Genomic DNA, 23,383 nt, shown 5'->3' with positions numbered 1-23,383 from the left:
CGGTTGGGGAATATCATTACGGCGGTTGAGGAATATCATTAGGGAGGTTGAGTAATATCATTAGGGAGGTTGAGTAATATCATTACGGCGGTTGGGGAATATCATTACGGCGGTTGAGGAATATCATTAGGGAGGTTGAGTAATATCATTAGGGAGGTTGAGTAATATCATTACGGCGGTTGAGGAATATCATTACGGCGGTTGAGGAATATCATTACGGCGGTTGAGGAATATCATTACGGCGGTTGAGGAATATCATTAGGGAGGTTGAGGAATATCATTACGGCGGTTGGGGAATATCATTACGGCGGTTGGGGAATATCATTACGGCGGTTGAGGAATATCATTACGGCGGTTGAGGAATATCATTAGGGAGGTTGAGGAATATCATTACGGCGGTTGGGGAATATCATTACGGCGGTTGAGGAATATCATTAGGGAGGTTGAGGAATATCATTACGGCGGTTGGGGAATATCATTACGGCGGTTGAGGAATATCATTAGGGAGGTTGAGGAATATCATTACGGCGGTTGAGGAATATCATTAGGGAGGTTGAGGAATATCATTAGGGAGGTTGAGGAATATCATTAGGGAGGTTGAGGAATATCATTACGGCGGTTGAGGAATATCATTAGGGAGGTTGAGGAATATCATTAGGGAGGTTGAGGAATATCATTAGGGAGGTTGAGGAATATCATTACGCGGTTGAGGAATATCATTAGGGAGGTTGAGGAATATCATTAGGGAGGTTGAGGAATATCATTAGGGAGGTTGAGGAATATCATTACGGCGGTTGAGGAATATCATTAGGGAGGTTGAGGAATATCATTAGGGAGGTTGAGTAATATCATTAGGGAGGTTGAGTAATATCATTACGGCGGTTGAGGAATATCATTACGGCGGTTGAGTAATATCATTAGGGAGGTTGAGTAATATCATTAGGGAGGTTGGGGAATATCATTAGGGAGGTTGAGGAATATCATTACGGCGGTTGGGGAATATCATTAGGGAGGTTGAGGAATATCATTACGGCGGTTGGGGAATATCATTAGGGAGGTTGAGGAATATCATTACGGCGGTTGGGGAATATCATTACGGCGGTTGAGGAATATCATTACGGCGGTTGAGGAATATCATTAGGGAGGTTGAGGAATATCATTAGGGAGGTTGAGGAATATCATTAGGGAGGTTGAGTAATATCATTAGGGAGGTTGAGTAATATCATTACGGCGGTTGAGTAATATCATTAGGGAGGTTGAGTAATATCATTAGGGAGGTTGGGGAATATCATTAGGGAGGTTGAGGAATATCATTACGGCGGTTGGGGAATATCATTACGGCGGTTGAGGAATATCATTACGGCGGTTGAGGAATATCATTAGGGAGGTTGAGGAATATCATTAGGGAGGTTGAGTAATATCATTAGGGAGGTTGAGTAATATCATTACGGCGGTTGAGGAATATCATTACGGCGGTTGAGTAATATCATTAGGGAGGTTGAGTAATATCATTAGGGAGGTTGAGTAATATCATTAGGGAGGTTGAGTAATATCATTAGGGAGGTTGAGTAATATCATTACGGCGGTTGAGGAATATCATTACGGCGGTTGAGGAATATCATTAGGGAGGTTGAGGAATATCATTACGGCGGTTGAGTAATATCATTAGGGAGGTTGAGTAATATCATTAGGGAGGTTGAGTAATATCATTACGGCGGTTGAGGAATATCATTACGGCGGTTGAGGAATATCATTACGGCGGTTGGGGAATATCATTACGGCGGTTGAGTAATATCATTAGGGAGGTTGAGGAATATCATTAGGGAGGTTGAGTAATATCGTTACGGCGGTTGAGGAATATCATTACGGCGGTTGAGGAATATCATTACGGCGGTTGGGGAATATCATTAGGGAGGTTGAGGAATATCATTACGGCGGTTGAGGAATATCATTACGGCGGTTGAGGAATATCATTACGGCGGTTGAGGAATATCATTACGGCGGTTGGGGAATATCATTAGGGAGGTTGAGGAATATCATTACGGCGGTTGAGGAATATCATTACGGCGGTTGAGGAATATCATTAGGGAGGTTGAGGAATATCATTACGGCGGTTGAGGAATATCATTACGGCGGTTGAGGAATATCATTACGGCGGTTGAGGAATATCATTACGGCGGTTGAGGAATATCATTACGGCGGTTGGGGAATATCATTAGGGAGGTTGAGGAATATCATTACGGCGGTTGAGGAATATCATTACGGCGGTTGGGGAATATCATTAGGGAGGTTGAGTAATATCATTACGGCGGTTGAGGAATATCATTACGGCGGTTGAGGAATATCATTACGGCGGTTGGGGAATATCATTAGGGAGGTTGAGGAATATCATTACGTCGGTTGAGTAATATCATTAGGGAGGTTGAGTAATATCATTACGGCGGTTGGGGAATATCATTAGGGAGGTTGAGGAATATCATTACGGCGGTTGAGTAATATCATTAGGGAGGTTGAGGAATATCATTACGGCGGTTGAGTAATATCATTACGGCGGTTGAGTAATATCATTAGGGAGGTTGAGGAATATCATTAGGGAGGTTGAGTAATATCATTACGGCGGTTGAGTAATATCATTAGGGAGGTTGAGGAATATCATTAGGGAGGTTGAGTAATATCATTACGGCGGTTGGGGAATATCATTAGGGAGGTTGAGGAATATCATTACGGCGGTTGGGGAATATCATTAGGGAGGTTGAGGAATATCATTACGGCGGTTGGGGAATATCATTACGGCGGTTGAGGAATATCATTAGGGAGGTTGAGGAATATCATTACGGCGGTTGAGTAATATCATTAGGGAGGTTGAGTAATATCATTAGGGAGGTTGAGTAATATCATTACGGCGGTTGAGGAATATCATTACGGCGGTTGAGGAATATCATTACGGCGGTTGGGGAATATCATTACGGCGGTTGAGTAATATCATTAGGGAGGTTGAGGAATATCATTAGGGAGGTTGAGTAATATCATTACGGCGGTTGAGGAATATCATTACGGCGGTTGAGGAATATCATTACGGCGGTTGAGGAATATCATTACGGCGGTTGGGGAATATCATTAGGGAGGTTGAGGAATATCATTACGGCGGTTGAGGAATATCATTACGGCGGTTGAGGAATATCATTACGGCGGTTGAGGAATATCATTACGGCGGTTGGGGAATATCATTAGGGAGGTTGAGGAATATCATTACGGCGGTTGAGGAATATCATTACGGCGGTTGGGGAATATCATTAGGGAGGTTGAGGAATATCATTACGGCGGTTGAGTAATATCATTACGGCGGTTGAGGAATATCATTACGGCGGTTGGGGAATATCATTAGGGAGGTTGAGGAATATCATTACGGCGGTTGAGGAATATCATTACGGCGGTTGAGGAATATCATTACGGCGGTTGAGGAATATCATTACGGCGGTTGAGGAATATCATTACGGCGGTTGGGGAATATCATTAGGGAGGTTGAGGAATATCATTACGGCGGTTGAGGAATATCATTACGGCGGTTGGGGAATATCATTAGGGAGGTTGAGTAATATCATTACGGCGGTTGAGGAATATCATTACGGCGGTTGAGGAATATCATTACGGCGGTTGGGGAATATCATTAGGGAGGTTGAGGAATATCATTACGGCGGTTGAGTAATATCATTAGGGAGGTTGAGGAATATCATTACGGCGGTTGAGTAATATCATTACGGCGGTTGAGTAATATCATTAGGGAGGTTGAGGAATATCATTAGGGAGGTTGAGTAATATCATTACGGCGGTTGAGTAATATCATTAGGGAGGTTGAGGAATATCATTAGGGAGGTTGAGTAATATCATTACGGCGGTTGGGGAATATCATTAGGGAGGTTGAGGAATATCATTACGGCGGTTGAGGAATATCATTACGGCGGTTGAGGAATATCATTAGCGAGGTTGAGGAATATCATTACGGCGGTTGAGGAATATCATTAGCGAGGTTGAGGAATATCATTACGGCGGTTGAGGAATATCATTACGGCGGTTGGGGAATATCATTAGGGAGGTTGAGGAATATCATTACGGCGGTTGAGGAATATCATTACGGCGGTTGAGGAATATCATTAGCGAGGTTGAGGAATATCATTACGGCGGTTGAGGAATATCATTAGCGAGGTTGAGGAATATCATTACGGCGGTTGAGGAATATCATTAGGGAGGTTGAGGAATATCATTAGGGAATATCATTTCGGCGTTTGAGGAATATCATTACGGCGGTTGAGGAAATCATTAGGGAGGTTGAGGAATATCATTAGCGAGGTTGAGGAATATCATTAGGGAGGTTGAGGAATATCATTACGGCGGTTGAGGAATATCATTACGGCGGTTGGGGAATATCATTAGGGAGGTTGAGGAATATCATTACGGCGGTTGAGGAATATCATTAGCGAGGTTGAGGAATATCATTACGGCGGTTGAGGAATATCATTAGGGAGGTTGAGGAATATCATTAGGGAATATCATTTCGGCGTTTGAGGAATATCATTACGGCGGTTGAGGAAATCATTAGGGAGGTTGAGGAATATCATTAGCGAGGTTGAGGAATATCATTAGGGAGGTTGAGGAATATCATTACGGCGTTTGAGGAATATCATTACGGCGGTTGAGGAAATCATTAGGGAGGTTGAGGAATATCATTAGCGAGGTTGAGGAATATCATTAGGGAGGTTGAGGAATATCATTACGGCGGTTGATGAGGAATATCATTACGGCGGTTGAGGAATTCAGAACAGCGCCCCCTGTCAGTCATCTAGTGAATACAAGTACACTGAGTATGCAAAGCATTAAGAACACCTGCTCTTTCCATGACATAGACAGACTGACCAGGTGAATCCAGGTGAAAGATATAATCCCTTATTGATGTCACTTGTTAAATCCACTTCAATCAGTGTAGACAATGGGGAGGAGACAGGTTAAAGGATTTTTAAGCCTTGAGACGGATTGTGTCTGTGTGCCATTCAGAGGGTGAATAGGCAAGACAAAAAATGTAAGTGCCTTTTAACAGGGTATGGTAGTAGGTGCCATGCACACCAGTTTGTGTCAAGAACTGCAACGTTGCTGGGTTTTTCACACTTAACAGTTTCCGTGTGTATCAAGAATGGTCCACCACCCAAAGGACATCCAACCAACTTGACATTGGCCATCATCACTGTCGAACGCTTTTGACACCTTGTAGAGTCCATGCCCGATGAATAGAGGCTGTTCTGAGGGCAAAGTGTGGAGGGGAGTGGGGTGTAACTCAATATTAGGAAGGTGTTCCTAATGTTTGGAATACTCAGTGTATACAGGTAACTGCCAAAATAAAGGAAACACCAACATAAAGTGTCTTAATAGGGCGTTGGGCGACCGCAAGCCAGAACAGCTTCAATGCACCATGGCATAGATTCTACTTTGTATCCCTCATTTAATCAAGTGTTTCCTTTATTTTAGCAGTTACTGTATATTCTCATCAAGTTCATTTAACACCCCCACCGTTACTGCATAGTGGAATGAATCACAATACAATATCGCATTGCAGTCTGACTATCTTAGCATAATGGACACAATACTATATTGCTATGAGTTCTAAAAAATAAATAAAAAAACTGGGATTCATTTGTTGGCTGTGGTTTTTATTTGGAGTGTGAAATACAAATCTTTCAGCCAGCCTCAACCTCATGGTGAACTTAAACAATGGCGTAAGCTGAGGGATAAACACTCCAAAACTGTATGTGTCAATTTACACATCCCCTCTCAGAGAGAGAGACCTGAATCTAGTCATACACCCACCTACCTAGCAGCCGTGACACAATACTACAATTTGCTGCTTTGCTCCTTAGGATTCAGTAGACCAATACCATACATATTAATTCACCGGCACATTACCATAATAAAAAATGGATATTACTCACAAATTGAGTCTGAAAACCCTGTCTTTCCTGTTCACTTCTTTAGCTCGCGGGAATTGCTTCTCTAGCTGGCTGCATGTATATGTACTATTTGTGTAGACATGTTCCGAATGACTCCTAACACTGACTACCTTATTTAAATAGCCAGGTTATGAATTATGAGAGAACACACTCAACATGGGGCGCAATGCTGAAATATTTACATATCTACTACTGTCAAAATGCAATGTTTAACCAGATTATGTACAAGTTTAAACAATATTTTACTCATTATCTCCCATAAGTCGTACTGTTTTTTGACATCCTCTCCTGACTTCCCTCTTGTACCTCATGAAGAATCTGATTGAATGATAAGTCAGTGGAACGAGAGGGGATCCAGGGTGAAGTCTGGCTTTTAGGGCATGAGTGAAGTCAGCAACATGCATACTTCATGACAGCCAAATGCAGGTCACTCGGTTTAAAATATTATTTGAACATTCCCGGCGCAAAGGAACCAATGGAATACTCCCAAAAGTACCAACCTCACCCATCTGGCACTTCATGCTGGCTCAAGCAAACGCTCCAAGTATTCTAAAACTAAAACTAATCTGATAATACTATCTGAACTCAGATACAATACAGTGTCCTTTCTCAACCTGGTGAATGGACCATTAGATCAATAAGGATCATAATTAACTTGAAGACAGACCATTCTAATGCCCTACTGAAGTTCAAGGAACAGAAAGGGAAACTATGTTATAAGCAAGCAGCAGAGACCAGACCCACGTCATGCTGATCTAAAGTGATCCTATCTTAAATAAAGCACTTACGATGTGGGTGCTCTCTCAGTCTCACAGTAAGGGGGATGCTTGCTCCAAACCCCTCAGAATAACACCTCTTCAGTTTGTGTGTTTTCACTGTGAACAGAGAGGGGGCTGTTACGGTCTGGATAAACTCCATCAGACGGTGGAATATGGCAGCAGATAGTGTATACTGTATATAATCATAGTTGATTCTAACTACAATTTGAGGAGTGAGTCTCGTTTTGGTTAAATACTGAACAAATATATAAACGCAACATGTAACAATTTCAATGATTTTACTGAGTTACAGTTCATATAAGGAAATAGGTCGACTGAAATGAATTCATTAGGCCCTAATAGGCCGACACACATTAGACAAACCCACTGGGGAGTTTTCCCCCACAAAAGCGCTTTATTACAGACAGAAATACTCCTCAGTTTCATCAGCTGTCCCGGTGGCTGATCTCAGACAATCCCACAGGTAAAGAAACATGGGACCAACACTTTACACATTGCATTTTGATTTTTGTTCAGTATAGTTCTCTCTCTCTTTATTTCTCTCTCCCTCCATCTATCGCACTCTTCTCACTTAATGCGGCTGTCGCTCAAATTTGAAATAGCCAGATATGATGTAACACACTTCTTTAGGATACTTTCCCTGATTGGTGTTAAAAATCTAAAGCTCCGGTCATGAGCTTAACGGTTGCCAATTGCGGTGGGCAGAACCACTTGACAGCCCGTATTACCACAGACAAGCTGAAACCAAATTCTCACCAGAGAGATTTGTTCACCAGATATTTCCTGTATAAAGCATGTCCCTGTTCAAGCCTCTCAGACAGCGAGACAAAAACTCCACCTCTGTTGTTTTGTCTTGGAAATAGATTATTTCCTTCATCCAAGGTATCAACCTTTAAAAGTCTGGACCTATTGGAAAGACCATAATTAGTCCAGACTAGTTCCTATTGTGAAGATAATAACAAAAGTGCAGTACATTGCATTATGGGTAAAAAAACAGACAAACAAAAAACATTCCACTGAAATACAGAAGCTCTGTAAAACCCAGCTTTCATTTGCCAGAAGTCTTATGGCTGAGACTAGAACTAGCAGCTACACTATGTATAGATTGTGTTAATCAGACAAAATAAGCCCATTCCAAACACCACACATCCCACTGAACCCATAGAGACAGTCCGAAGTCCCGCACACAGAAATATGACATATTGTGCAGTGCAGAGCCTTTGAAAATCCTGGGTTGCAATGGTGTTTTGATGTAGGCCAAAACTGAATAATTATTATCCTTCATAGAAGAAGAGAAGCACAAAAGGCAGTGTGGAGAGGGCTTGTTAAAAGCTGCCACAGACTGAACACTGAATGAACAGTGGGAAGAAGATGTGCAGTCTGGTCCTTTCATTCAGGCAGCAGGGCCCCCAAATGGGCATCCAGACAACACAAGCCAGCCAGCCCAGCCAGACAGGCTTTTGTGAGGAAGATAACATAAGCTCTGGGTTGCCGGATTGTTGGCCAGATTCCGCTCTGCCAGCTATACAGAAACATTTTAGCGCTATGAAATACAGAAATTACAAAAAGAAAAAGAAATAAATGAAATCAGCTATTTCCTAGCAGTTTCTATTTCTTCTTTTTACTGATGGGTTGATTATACAGTTGAAGTCGGAAGGTTACATACACCTTAGACAAATAAATTTAAACTCAGTTTTTCACAATTCCTGACATTTAATCAGAGTAAAAATTCCCTGTCTTAGGTCAGTTAGCATCACCACTTTATTTTAAGAAGGTGAAATGTCAGAATAATAGTAGAGAATTATTTAGTTAAGCTTTTATTTCTTTCATCACATTCCCAGTGGGTCAGAAGTTTACATACACTCAATTAGTATTTGGTAGAATTGCCTTTAAATTGTTTAACTTGGGTCAAACGTTTCAGGTAGCCTTCCACAAGCTTCCCACAATAAGTTGGGTGCATTTTGGCCCATTCCTCCTGACAGAGCTGGTGTAACGGAGTCAAGTTTGTAGGCCTCCTTACTCGCTTTTTCAGTTCTGCCCACAAATGTTCTATGGGTTTGAGGTCAGGGCTTTGTGATGGCCACTCCAATACCTTGACTTTGTTGTCCTTAAGCAATTTTGCCACAACTTTGGAAGTATGCTTGTGGTCATTGTCCATTTGGAAGACCCACTTGTGAACAAGCTTTAACTTCCTGACTGATGTCCTGAGAAATTGCTTCAATATATCCACATAATTTTCCTGCCTCATGATGCCATCCATTTGGTGAAGTGACCAGTCCCTCCTACAGCAAAGCACCCCCACAACATGATGCTATCACCCCGTTTAACTTTAACCTGTAAGTATAACATAATTTACTTTGTTAACAAACATATCATCATCAACATAGCGTCTTGCTTCTTCTCCACTTTCCCATTAGCAATGTGCGGAATGTCATTCACCTACAGTGCCTTCGGAAAGTATTCACACCCCATGATTTTTTTCACATTTTGTTATGTGATTTAATTTCCACATTTTGTTACGTTACGGCCTTATTCTAAAATGGATTAAATAAAAAATATATATTTTCTCAACAATCAACACACAATACCCCATAATGACAAAGTGAAAACAGTTTTTATTTTAACAAATGTTTTAAACATTTTAAACAGAAATACCTTATTTACATAAGTATTCAGACCCTTTGCTATGCGACTTGAAATTGAGCTCAGGTGCAATCTGTTTCCATTGATCGTCCCTTGAGATGTTTCTTCAACTTCATTGGAGTCCCCCTGTGGTAAATTCAATTGATTAGACTTGATTTGGAAAGGCACACGCCTGTCTTTATAAGGTCCCACAGTTGACAGTGCATGTCAGAGCAAAAAACTAGCCATGAGGTCGAAGGAATTGTCCTTAGAGCTCCGAGACAATATTGTTTCGAGGGACAGATCTGGGGAAGGGTACCAAAAAATGTCTGCAGCATTGAAGATCCTCAAGAACACAGTGGTCTCCATCATTCTTAAATGGAAGAAGTTTGAAACCAGCAAGGCTTTTCCTAGAGCTGGCCACCCATCCAAACTGAGCAATCGAGGGAGAAGGGCTTTGTTCAGGGAGTTGACCAAGAACCCAATGGTCACTCTGACAGAGCTCTAGAGTTCCTCTGTGGAGATGGGAGAAACTTCCAGAAGGACAACTTCCAGAAGGACAACATCTCTGCAGCACTCCACCAATCAGGCCTTTATGGTAGAGTGGCCAGACGGAAGCAACTCCTCAGTAAAAGGCACATGACAGCCCGCTTGGAGTTTGCCAAAAGGTACCTAAAGACTCCTTGAAATCCTTGAAGAAAACCTGGTTCAGTCTGCTTTCCAACTGACACTGGGAGACAAATTCACCTTTCAGCAGGACAATAAACTAAAACACAAACGCAACTGGAGTTGCTTACCAAGACGACATTGAATGTTCCTGAGCGGCCTAGCTACAGTTTGATTTCAATCGGTTTGAAAATCTATGGCAAGATGTAAAAATGGCTGTCTAGCAACGATCAACAATCAACAGAGCATGAAGAATTGTAAAAAAGAACACATGTACAAATATTGTACAATCCAGGTGTGCAAAGCACAGAAAGTCTCACACCTGTAGTCACTGCCAAATGTGATTATAACATGTATTGAGTCAGGGGTGTGAATGATTATGTAAGTGTGATATTTTTGAAATACCTGCCATCACATGATCTGGCTCTGAGGATTTTCCCTCGGAAAAGAGGCCATTCGCAGGACTATTAAATAAAATGTATTATTGCATTCTGTCTTTATTATCCATTCAGTTAAGCCAAAACTCGATTAAACACCAGTCAGTGTAATGAGCTCAATATTAGGAGTTGAAAAATAAAGTTTACATCATTACAAGATATTCCCCTATTTCTACCGTAGGTATGTCATTTAAAATGTGTTTATTCTGTTATTGCTAGCGATTTTCATAAACAACATTTAAACATATATTGTTTTACCCCTTGCCTACACGACAGAAATGATCATATAATGGGTCCCATGGCTGCTCCGCTAATATTGTAAGCGATGAGCATACAGTAAGAACTAGCTCCAAAGTCCATCCTCTTTTTCCATCCTATTGATTTGAGTTTTCCCACTTTCCCCACTTTGGCCTTGAGAACAATCCTCCAATACACCGCCATGATTTTTACCGTATGAGATTTATGAGTCTTGCGGTGGAGAGCTGGATCCGAATGCTGTTTAATATGCTTAATAGCTTTAATATCTTGTTGTTTGAAGGAATGGGTAATGAGACAGGGCCGGCAGCCATACCATAACAATGATAAAGCAACAATGTCACCCCAGAGTACCCTTTCACAATGCGCTTTGGCACACTCTCCACTTTATCACCCTCATAAAAGAGAAAAAAATGCCCAAAATGAAGAATTAAAGAGTTATTAGGAGAATGCGGCAGGAATACTGACTAAGTCAAGCCGTAATGAAACAATCAGGGCCGTTTACCTTATGTAAGACTAATTAAAGTCAATTTAACTCTCCCCGCCCGTAAAGAGTTGTTTCATGTAAGCGTATTACTGAAACGTGTCAATGTTGATTAAGCTCGACAGTTGGTGCCATTGACTAAGTGTGTGCTGCAGATGAGGTGAGTTGTTGATGGAGGAGTATTATGTTATGTTTTTCTATGGTGGGAAGACATAACATTGAAATGACAACACTAGTCTATAAGGAACAGGTCGTCTTGGAAATCTGAAGTCTAGGGCAACAGCACTAGGTCTGGGGATCATATTGGATGTTATTGGCCACTTCAAAAAGGGGAGAAAACAAATTCCTGGTAGGGTGCTCTTCAGACAGACAACTCTCCCAACAAATCACAAGTTTGGGTAGGTAGAGCTTAAAATGCATGTTGGAATTGTGCTTGTGAAAAATAATCCCCTCGGAAACATGACAGAGGCGGACAGATAATGCGCATGCAGATAGCTAGACTAATTTTAGCTACAGTCAGTGGTTGTAAGCTTGTAACGCTAACGTTAGCTGTCATGGTGCACGCAAACTACTCACTTGCGAAATAGACTCGGCGAGCTATATCTAGGTGAAAAATGCTAATAAGAACCTCAGCTGCCATCATGTATAATTCAAGTTCTACAGTACCCTCCTCTCCTTCTTCATCGCCCCCTGGGAAACAGATGCAAACAATCATTAGCTTCGATCCACATGGGCCTATATTCTCCTATTCCACCCATTTGCTCACCTCTCCGTGTCTCATTTCTCCAAGTCTCTGCCTTTACATCATCATATCTCCTTCCGCCTGAGTTTGAGGCTGCTGGATGAACTCTGGCAGCCCACATACGTCCATAGAGATGAGGAGCAGAGTAGAGCAGGCGATGGGGTGAGCTAACTGGCTAAATGGGCTTAGCCTGCCTATAACCTCCCTCTTCTACCCTCTCCCTCTCTATTGCTCTCCTTCTCTCTCTTTCTCTCACAGATGGCAGTGCAATCAGCCATGAGGGGGCTGGGGATCCATGACCGGTGGTTAGTGTCCTCCGTCCCGACACACTGCCTCTTCATTACACTCAAAGCAATGAGGAGTGCTTCAGAGCATTAATTCTCTCAGAGGAAGAAAGGAAGAGGGGAGAGGGAATGAAATCAAATGAGTGGTAACCTAGCTAACACCAGTGTTTTCTCGTTGTAGCCTATATACTGTAGTAAATTGCTGCTTCTAAACAGAGAGGCCGGTTAACAGGCAAGGAGAGCAGCATTGCAGTGGACAAAAAGCAAATTGAACAAAGTAGTACTTTTTTTGATCAATAGAGGTCACTGCTAATTCACATTTTAGAGTGCTGCTTCTCCTTATTGTAGGTTCAATGGAGACAAGAGGAATAGAGACTCACATGCTGTGTATCTTTTCAGACAAGTAAGGACTGGGACATATGCGGTAGGGATCCGTAGGCGTTTCATTAAAGTACTTCTAATTGGTGAGTTGTATGAAAGGACTCGAGTTGAATGTCCTAGAAGAATAAGATCAAGGGAGTTCATATTTTCATGTTATGCATCCTAATACATGCTGTATTTGTAAGTCACTGCACAACTCTACCAAGTCACACACAAGCTGCCATGCGTTTGATCATAGTAATGGGCCAAGACAGCTAAGAGCTGGTTGGGGTGACCGTTTCATTACAGAAGGAGCAGAGTGACATCTTACGGTGTGGTTAAATGTGATTATGTCACATAATATACTGCCTCTCAGTGTGATGGTACTAATTGAAGTGGGATTATGTATATCATTATACCCAATGGCAGAGTAGCATAAAAAAAAATGAATTTAACTGGATAAACTTTACCCTTATTCTCTTTAGAGTGAGAGGTTAGTTACGACTCTCGGCTACATGAAACAAGTTTGTTGAAAACCCTCTCAGACTTCAACTCCTTCAGTCAGTGGCGATCCATGAAAAGGTCCACCTTTTTTGACCCCCACCTGTTTAAAGAAAAATAGAGGACCCTGCATGTCATTCTGGCAAAAGGCTGTGTGCTAATCAGGCTCTGACAATTTTGGCCTAAATTGAACTTCACAAGTTAAAAGTACATGTTTGACCTTCTAAATCGAACTGGCAATAAGTAAGGATAAGTATTCAAAAGTGAAGGACGGCATCAAAGAGAAGATATTTCGCTATGTTTACCGTGTTTAAGTCGCTCACCGAGCCCATCTACACAAGATGGTAGAGGCCGCCATTACAGCCGAAACAGAGACAGATGTTCATCTCTCATGCCAGAACTGAAGTTATTTAGATGAGAAACAGCCACCTCAATTGGCAAAATGCAAACCTCTATCAACGGCATGAAGATTGCACTGAAGAAAACTAATAAAGGGATGAACCACATTGAAAAGAAAACACGATGGAAAGTTATTACAAAACCAGGCTATTAACTACCTGATGTGCCAGGTAGAGGAATTGAAACGTTTTCCAGAGTTGTTGGAAAACTTTTTGCGTCGTAATAATATTCACATTTTTGGGGTCGAAACCAATGCAGAAAGGGGGCAGAAAAGGTCTACATTTGTGGACAAGATGCTGAAGGAGGTCTTGGAAATCGATGCTGCTACACCTTTGATCATGGAGAGGGCCCATAGAATGGCACCTGCAGCCCAGAGCAGGTCCGGAGCGAAGCGAAACAGGAGCTAATGCAGCTGTGGAGAACCAAGGGAGAACGTTTCCACAAGGACAAGCGCATATCTATCTTCAATGACTATTCTGCAGAGCTGTTGCGGAAAAGAAAAGATTACGACGGGATCAAGAGAGAATTGGCAGCCAAAAACATCACATACTCTCTGATGTTCCCTGTGAAGTTGCGCGTCACCCATGAGAGCAAGACCCACATCTTTTATTCTGTACCTGACGCCAAGTCCTTCCTGCGCTCCATTGGGATTACACCACCTTCCAGACCCGAGGACAGGGTCTGAAAAAATATGCAGACTATATACCAAATTGTGAGAAAGAGTGAGAGACAGAAGGACTCAAGAAGTAGCCTAAATCTACTGCGGAACATTGTCCAGTCCACATTAACTACTAAAGCGACCCCTTCTTCAATGGACTTGAAACTACCTGAATTTATGCTCATTATTAGGACCTTATTGTTGGACTAATTCATCAATCTTTGACCTACTGTACAGTTTGTCGGGATGATAAGGTAATTATTTAATCTGGAAAAAACAGAATAGCCTGCTTTCCTCATTCCCACTTTCTCTTTTAGTAGATGATTAAAGATTATACATTTTTTTACGTTGTTTTATGGTAATTACATATAGGCTACCCAAGTGTAGGTTACTGAAAATATTAGCCAAAAAATTGCAGATCCTTTATTGTTTTAGACAATGACTTTGGATTACATTTAATTTCCAGCATTTAACCCTTTCTGTTTAGGACAGCCTGCTTTGGAAAGAGAAACAGTTACTATGCCTGCCCGCATATGCTTGAATTTATTTTTTGCGTTTTGTTTTCTAATATTATTTGAGTTGGGAAAACATTTAATAGGCTATGGGTTATATTTTCTCGTTTATAACAGAGTGCAGGGAATGTCTCATCCATGTTGGTTTGTTTATTGGTTCCTCCCTTTTGTTTCATATTTATTTATTCATTTTTGCATCCAGGCTACTCTATAAATGATAGGACGCTGAAGTTCAATTGTCTAGTGATAAATATTCTGTCAGATATATTATAATATTGGCCGAACTATCACTTTGTTTTCACAATTGCCCCGCTACTTGGTTTTGTGAGGACCCCCTCCTTGTTTAAAGAACACAACTCCGTCTTCGGTGTTCTACTTTTAACTTCACTGTTCGGGCTTCCTTCCTTCTAGTGGTAACACTTCTTTTGTGTTGATGTTCTTGTTGTTTCTGTGTGTTTTGTGTTGAAATTAAAAACAAAGGATAATTTCTGTCTGCAGTTATGGGTACAATGAAAAGGTCAATTTAAATCAAGGTCTGTAGTGTTTTATATTCACACGTTATACTGACAATGAAGTCACTTAACATTTTGATTTATAACGTGAAGTGCTTAAACCATGTGATTTAAATGGAAATAAATCTTGACACAGCTAAAACAAATGGATTGTGACATTGCCCTCCTCCAGCAGACCCACTAATCAGACGAGCACAAAATGCTTAAAGGGAATGGCTAGGTCAGACTTTTTTTCTCCTCACTCCTCAAAAATAAATGGTGTTTGTATACTGGTTAATAAGAGGTCTTTCACATTGAAAAATAAGGTAACTGATTCAGAGGATTGGTTTGTAATTTTTCCATGCCTAATGTCTAATTTTCAGTGCCCAATGTTACTTTTGCTAATTTGTATGCACCAAATCATGATTCCCCACAATTTATTAATAGATGTTTCTTAGAGATTGCTAAGCATTCAAATACAAATTGTGTAGTTGGAGGTGACTTTAATTGGACAATATCTCCATATTTGGACAAGTCACGACCAGGTGGTCCCATATTAAAAACGTCTAGAGCAGTTCAATTTCACTGTGAAGAACAGGGGTTTATTGATGTTTGGAGGAAGTTAACCCAACAACAAAATATTCTACTTTCTTTTCAAATCCTCATGGCACTTACTCTAGGATAGACTTTTTATTATCACTCAGACCTTAGCTCATCAGGTAGAACACGGTATTATTATTAATAACATTACCATCTCAGATCAGTATCCCTAAAACTAAAGTTAAAAGATCGACAACCTGATACATACAGGTGGGAGGCTAAACGCTTCTCTTCTTGGAGAAACTTGTTTTCAAAAGGTTATTCAAGCTGAACTTACAACATTTTGAGAATTTAACTCAACTGAAGGTATCAGCCCAACCTTTTCATGGGAGAGTGTTAATGCTTATTTTAGTGGTCAAATCATAGATTATTCATCTCTGCTCAAAAAAGTATATATACAAAAACAAGAGAATATTGAGAGAGAAATCTCCCAATTAGAAGAATGACATAAGAAACAACGGTTGGGGATGCTAATTCCGTTGACTGCAACGAAAGGGGAGCTTGATACACATCTTACTTATAAAGCTGAGGGATCAATACGATTTGCCCAAAATAAATACTATACTCAGGGAGACAAACCAGGGAAACTTCTTGCACTGCAACTTAAAAAGGATGCAGCTGAACGATATATTCCCAATATCAGAACTGTGCAGGGCAGTTATTTATGTATTTGGGACAAGAAGTAAGACTTTGCTGAGTACTACGAGACCCTATATAAAAAACTTAAAGATGTGTCACACCCTGATCTGTTTCACCTGTCTTTGTGCTGGTCTCCACCCCCTCCAGGTGTCACCCATCTTCCCCACTTATCCTCTGGGTATTTATACCTGTGTTCTCTGTTTGTCCATTGCCAGTTCGTCTTGTTTGTCAAGTCAACCAGCATTTTTGTTCTCAGCTCCTGCTTTTCCCAGCCTCTCTTTTTCTCGCCATCCTGGTTTTGACCCTTGCCTGTCCCAACTCTGAGCCCGCCTGTCTGACCACTCCGCCTGAGCCTGCCTGCCGTCCTGTACCTTTGCCCCTACTCTGGCTTACCGACCTCTGCCTGACCTGACCCTGAGCCTGCCTGCCGTCCTGTACCTTTGCCCCACTACTCTGGATTATCGACCCCTGCTTGCCTTGACCTGTCGTTTACCTGCCCCTGTTGCCGTAATAAACATTGTTACTTCAGCACAGTCTGCATTTGGGTCTTACCTGAAACGTTATAAAATGTTTCCTTTCCGGAGGACTTTTTCACACATTTGAAGCTTCCAGAGGTATCGCATGAAGATAAGGAAATGATAGACGCCCCCATTACTGACTCAAAGATAGAAGCAGAAGCATGCAAAATGGGAAGTGTCTGGGTCCCAATGGGTTCCCCTATGAGTTCTACAAAACTGTCAGTAAAGAACTAATAACTGGGTCTTTCTTTTAGCAACGTTAACGAAGTTTGGTTTTGGGGAGCACTTTTTGAAATGGATAGAGTTGATATATTCAAGTCCAAAATCATCTATTAGAACGAATGGGACTATGTCACATTCCTTTTTGCTACAATGAGGAAATCGTCAAGGAGATTGTCTCTCGACACTTTTATTTGCCCTTAGTGTAGAACCTCTGACGGAAGCTATTCAAAGTGCCATAAACATTCATGGTCTGCAGGTGGGGCCAATTAACAAAATATATTTCTATGCAGACGATGTCATCCTGTACATAACAGAGGCTGAGACAACAATTCAAAATATATTCAAATTAATAGATGAATATGGTGCTACATCAGGCTATAAAATGACTGTTGGAAAAATTATTGCAATGATGACTTTTGGTGATGCACCCTCAAGTATCAAAGACAACTACGCATTTAAGTGGACTGATACAAGCATGCATTACTTGGGTGTTAATATTACGTCAGACTATGGGAAACTATATGCTTCGCCCCCCCCCCCCCCCCCCCATGTGATTAGTTAAATCACTGAATATCTAGACCGTTGGATGCCCCTTCCTATATCTCTAGCAGGTCGGGTTGCTTCAGTGAAAATGAATGTCTTACCAAGACTGCTTTATCTGTTTTCAATGCTTCCTCTTAAAATCCCTACTAAAACCTTTATTTGCCTAAATGCAGCAATAGGCACATTTTTAATGGCAAAATAAAAAGGCTCATATGAGTTATGAAAAATGAAAGCTGTTCAAAGAATTGTGTGGGCTTGGCCTTCCTAACCTTAAATCATATTACTGGGCGGCACAACTTAATCACATAGGATCATGGATTCAACAACCGAAGGATTTGTCATGGCTTGAAATTGAGGGTCAATAATTTGTGATATGCCTTTATATTGTCTACTCTTTATAGTCTACCCTATTTATATTGACAGGATTAAACAAAACCCATTTATTACTCTTCCATTGAGACATGGAGGGAGGTTCAGGGCCAATATAAACTGAGTAATGACATTTCTAGACAACCCAGCCTTTCTTCCTGCTACTACGTCCCAAGGATTTAGGGAATTGAAAAAGAGAGGGGTTTGTACAGTCTCTCAACTATTCAAAGGCAACATTTTGAAATAATTTCAAGAAATCCACGAGGAATTCATTGCATCCCAAATAAATGTTTATAGAGGTACCTTCAAGTAAGGCAATATATATTTTTTTTTACAAAAACTGTCTGAGCCGATTAATCCTATTGACGAGATGATTGGAACCATTACAATTTTTTTATCACAATATCCTTAACATTAAAATATTATCTTTAGATAATCTTAGGAAATAATGGCAGGTTGAATTACAGGTGCAGATATCAGAGGAGAGTTGGGGGAATATATGGAAAACACTTTATAAAGCCACTACATGTAACCAAACAACGGAGTTTCAATTCAAAGTACTACATCATTTCTTTATGAGCCCTGATACATTGTTGAACATTAAAAAAGGAATATCCGCCACATGTTGGAGGCAGTGTGGACAAATAGGTACTTTATCACATATATTTTGCCAATGTCCGAAAATCCTGCCTTTTTGGTCTCAAATTCTCCATGTTATACAGGACATCCCAGGAATTATTATTCAACCAGACCCATTTCATCTCCTCCTAGGTATTGTTCCTGTGGATACACTACAATCCTCTCCACTTACACTGATAGATTATCTTTTAGCAGCAGCAATAAAATGTGTAACAGAATGCTGGAAAAATGAACATGCACCCTCAAAAGATATGTGGTTAGGTCTATGCGGGGAACTTGCTGACATGGAGAGAATTACATCAATCTTGCAACAAACATCATATGTATGAAGGTATCCGGTCAGACTTTCTGACATATCGTACGGGTCTTATTCTGTCATTTCTGTTTTTTTTGTTTGTTTCTGTTGTTATTCTGTAGCTTTATCCAAATTGTACTCTTAACATGTGAATGTAATTACGCTCCTTTGTAAAGACATCAAATATATGTTGTGTATGAATGGTACATGTTCTTTATGTGCTTTTGAATAAAAATTCATGAAACAAAAAATGATATGTAATACAAATTTGGCCTGTTTTGCATGTAATTCTGCCATTAATTAGTATCACATGAGTTTAGCAAACAATGTAAAACATTTGTATTATTTAGCTAATAAAGGAGCATATGCACATGGCATCTTTCTTTGAGTAAGGCAGCTCCTAAATGCAGGTGTTTCAGCTCAGTGCTTTCTGTAGTGGAGGGTCAGCCAGTGAAAGCACAGAGCGTAGGTGTTGTTAATCTTCTCTGGTTAATCTTCTTAATCAAGAAACTAAGGCACCATTAACTGACTAGGTATCCCCCTTTCCCTTCTGGGGAGAGCCGTAGCCCTGAGAGTTACCCACAACCCTCAGCAGTTAGCACCCTGAACGGGTTAAGGCTGTTTTGGATAGCTAGCATAATGCTAACAGGCAAGACATTTAATTTATACACCAAATGTATAAAGCCTCGTATTGATTTAGCGATTCCTGCAGGCTCGGTTGTTTTATCAGATTAGTGTTTCCGGCCTGTGCTTCTGACTAACTGGGTTAATTACTGAAAATAAACAAATTCGTTCTATATGAGTGGGTACCATACAGAGAACATAGAGCTGGATCTCTGTGATAAACAAAAACAAAAAACTGACATGGCTAGAGACGGGCATATATCCAGGTGTAAAGGATGTTGCACAAGAGGGTGAGCGAACGTGTCAGAAGATCAAATCAAACAGCATGTAAAATCCCTCAATTTTAGGGGACATCATTGAAAAGGGTTGTTCAATCCATTCAAAAGACATGGTCAGGTTTTGCGGTGCGTTAAAAATGGGACTGAGCCCTGAGGGCTGATAGCAGCTTTTAAAACAATCAATCTCACTTCATTCTCTACAGTCTACACCTCCTTATGGGGAAAGATGAATCCATCTCTAAGGGATCACACACTTTAAAGATCGGCGAAAAAAGACAAGCAATAACACAGTTAGTAAAATGGTGGTTTCATTATTGGTGTTCAATCTACTACAAACCCATTGTTAAAAGACTGGTTTGACTGGTACCTGCTATTGGCTTTTAAGCCACAGTACAAAGTCAGTGTTTCAGTCCAACTGCAGCCCGGGCCACTTGGTTTGGAAGAAAACATGCTACATTGTCTGGCAACAAACTGTACTTTGATGATTAAATAAACCAACATACAGTTGAAGTCGGAAGTTTACATACAACTTAGCGAAATACATTTAAACTCAGTTTTTCACAATTCCTGACATTTAATCCTAGTAAAAATTCGCTGTTTTAAAGGACAGTTAGGATCAACACTTTATTTTAAGAATGTGAAATGTCAAAATAATAGTAGAGAGAATTATATATTTAAGCTTTTATTTCTTTCATCACATTCCCAGTGGGTCAGAAGTTTACATACACTCAATTAGTATTTGGTAGCATTGCCTTTCAATTGTTTAACTTGGGTCAAATGTTTCGGGTAGCCTTCCACAAGCTTAACACAACAAGTTGGGTGAATTTTGGCCCATTCCTCCTGACAGAACTGGTGTAACTGAGTCCGGTTTGTGGCCCTCCTTGCTCGCACACGCCTTTTCCGTTCTGTCTACAAATATTCTATGGGATTGAGGTCAGGGTTTTGTGATGGCCACTCCAATACCTTGACTTTGTTGTCCTTAAGCCATTTTGCCACATCTTTGGAAGTATGCTTGGGGTCATTGTCCATTTGGAAGACCCATTTGCGACCAAGCTTTAACTTCCTGACTGATGTCTTGAGATGTTGCTTCCATATATCCACATAAGTATCCTCCCTCATGATGCCATCTATTTTGTGAAGTGCACAAGTCCCTCCTGCAGCAAAGCATCACAACATGCTGCTGCCACCCCCGTGCTTCACGGTTGGGATGGTGTTCATCGGCTTGCAAACCTCCCCCTTTTTCTCCAAACATAACGATGGTCATTATGGCCAAACAGTTAAATTTTTGTTTCATCAGGTACACCTCCAATTGACTCAAATTATGTCAATTGGGCTATCAGAAGCTTCTAAAGATATGACATAATTTTCTGGAATTTTCCAAGCTCTTTAAAGGCACAGTCAACTTAGTGTATGTAAACTTCTGACCCACTGGAATTGTGATACGGTGAAATAATCTGTAAATATTTGTTGGAAAAATGTACCATGCACAAAGTAGATGTCTTAATCGACTTGCCAAAACTATAGTTTGTTAACCAGAAATTTGTGGAGTGGTTGAAAAACGAGTTTTAATGACTCCAACCTAAGTGTATGTAAACTGCCGACTTCAACTGTACATTCTCACAGCACTGGAAGTACAGTATATTGTTAATTTTATAACATAATCATCTGGTTAGTTTACGGGTTACTGTAGGGTTTGAGTAGTATCCCATTTTAACATTAACATATTAAAGGGCCTGGCCTATGGTAAACTGCATCCTATGAGACCACCATGGGTAGACCGTTTTCTCAGTGTAATTCTGAATCCGCTTATATTGCCATTGGGTCCTGCGGTGGGTGAAGAGTAATTGCCCAGACACTTTTCCATTTAGAAAAACAGGATTACCGCAGTGAAGCCCCCGTCTAGAGGTTAAAGCACTTGGCCAGGCCTGGGCAGCTAAGGCACAGCTACTCCTTAACAGATAGGCATGCTTGGCTACTGCCGGACAAGTACACTCACACCTCTCTCTCTTTCTGTCATTTCTCCTTCCCTTCCCCTTTTCGCTTTCCATCCTTTCTGTATTGCTCGTTCATGCCACTTTTCTTTCTCTACTCTCCCCCCATCATATCCCTCTCCCTCCCTCACGCTCTCCCACCTTCCCTCTCTCTCTGGGTGACAGCAGGCAGTCAGCTAAGCTCATTTGACATTAGGTCTATTAGGTTAGCCTTGGAGTGTGATTTAGCCTCGTGGTCTATGAGGCCGTCTTAACTGCCTACCACTGCTTCTGCTGCTGCTTCTGCTATCTTCCAAAGCTCCAAACCTGCATCCTCACAGCACTGCACTGAGCACATCTGTCTGAGGTCCCATTCAAGACATACCACGTTTTACCAAGATTAAGAGCAGGGGAAAAAAGCCAATGCAGGAAAAGGACAGCTCGTCCTGAACTGTTTAATAGTGTAGGACGATACTGACGAGAAGTGCTGGCACGAACAGACAGCCTGTTAGAGAGGTTGCAATGTCAGGGCTTAAGGGAAGAAGTTTGACTTTTGTACTTTTTGTTGTTGCAGTATTTGCATTCTGCAACTTTCACAGCAAGAACCCCAGAATCAATGGGTTTCTTTGTGTGCTCTGAGACTACCAGGACATATGCATTGGGACAACATAGAAAAGAAAAGAGAAAAATACATACACAGAAAAGAACACAAACAGAATGGATATTTATCCAAGTAGAGTCAAGGCCAGTGCAAGGGGCGATGTGGAGCAGTATACCTTCTATGCTCAAGTTCAACCCTGAAACATCGGCATAACAGTCTACGACCGCCTTATTACTTTGGAGAGAGAGTACGATAGCTGCTGGTAATGGGTGTTGACTAAACTCCCCAGGATGAGACTGTGCACTAAGGAGATGAATGCAGGAAATTAGCTGGGAACATGGCAGGCATTATACTACTTCCTGGGAGTGGGTTACCAGCCTCTAGAACGTTGATGTATGTGTATGTATGCGTGTGTGTATGTGTGTGAGCTCATACATGCATGCGTTTGTATCGGTGTGTGTGTGTGTGTGTGTATTTGTCTCCCCACCCCCTGAGCGAGTGCTAGGTGATTGAGTGTCTGCTATCATAGATGAGCTCTGACTTTCTCTTATCGCCCATGTTCCCAAGAATGGCGGCAGTAAAAGGACCTCTTCAGTAGGTCATATGATTGAGTGTAGTCTGGCCCAGGAGTGTGAAGGTGAACGGAAAGGCTCTGGAGCAACGAACCGCCCTTGCTGTCTCTGCCTGGCCGGTTCCCCTCTCTCCACTGGGATTCTCTGCCTCTAACCCTATTACAGGGGCTCAGTCACTGGCTTACTGGTGCTCTTTCATGCCGTCCCTAGGAGGGGTGCGTCACTTGAGTGGGTTGAGTTACTGACGAGATCTTCCTGTCTGGGTTGGCGCCCCCCCTTGGTTTGTGCTGTGGTGGAGATCTTTGTGGGCTATACTCGGCCTTGTCT

General features: G+C 41.3%; 1 protein-coding gene across 6 annotated transcripts in view; it reads right to left on the bottom strand.

Annotated features, from left to right (window-relative positions):
* Positions 1-23,383, bottom strand: part of LOC129864123 (astrotactin-2-like) — a 485,619-nt gene that overhangs the window by 134,629 nt on the left and 327,607 nt on the right. Inside the window, exon 1 of one of the 6 annotated variants that reach the window (XM_055936747.1) lies at positions 12,006-12,369. The exons of 4 other annotated variants lie outside the window; for them this stretch is intronic. The gene's annotated coding sequence lies outside the window, so the exon portion shown is untranslated. Of the gene's footprint in view, positions 1-6,784; positions 6,891-12,005; positions 12,370-23,383 lie in introns of those variants that run through there. One more of the 6 variants, XM_055936748.1, reaches the window with a different exon arrangement.

The sequence above is a fragment of the Salvelinus fontinalis genome, chromosome 10, assembly GCF_029448725.1.
Source record: "Salvelinus fontinalis isolate EN_2023a chromosome 10, ASM2944872v1, whole genome shotgun sequence".
Classification (NCBI taxonomy): domain Eukaryota; kingdom Metazoa; phylum Chordata; class Actinopteri; order Salmoniformes; family Salmonidae; genus Salvelinus; species Salvelinus fontinalis.
The sequence above is the reverse complement of the archived record's forward strand: the minus strand, read 5'-3'. Positions and strand labels throughout refer to the sequence as shown.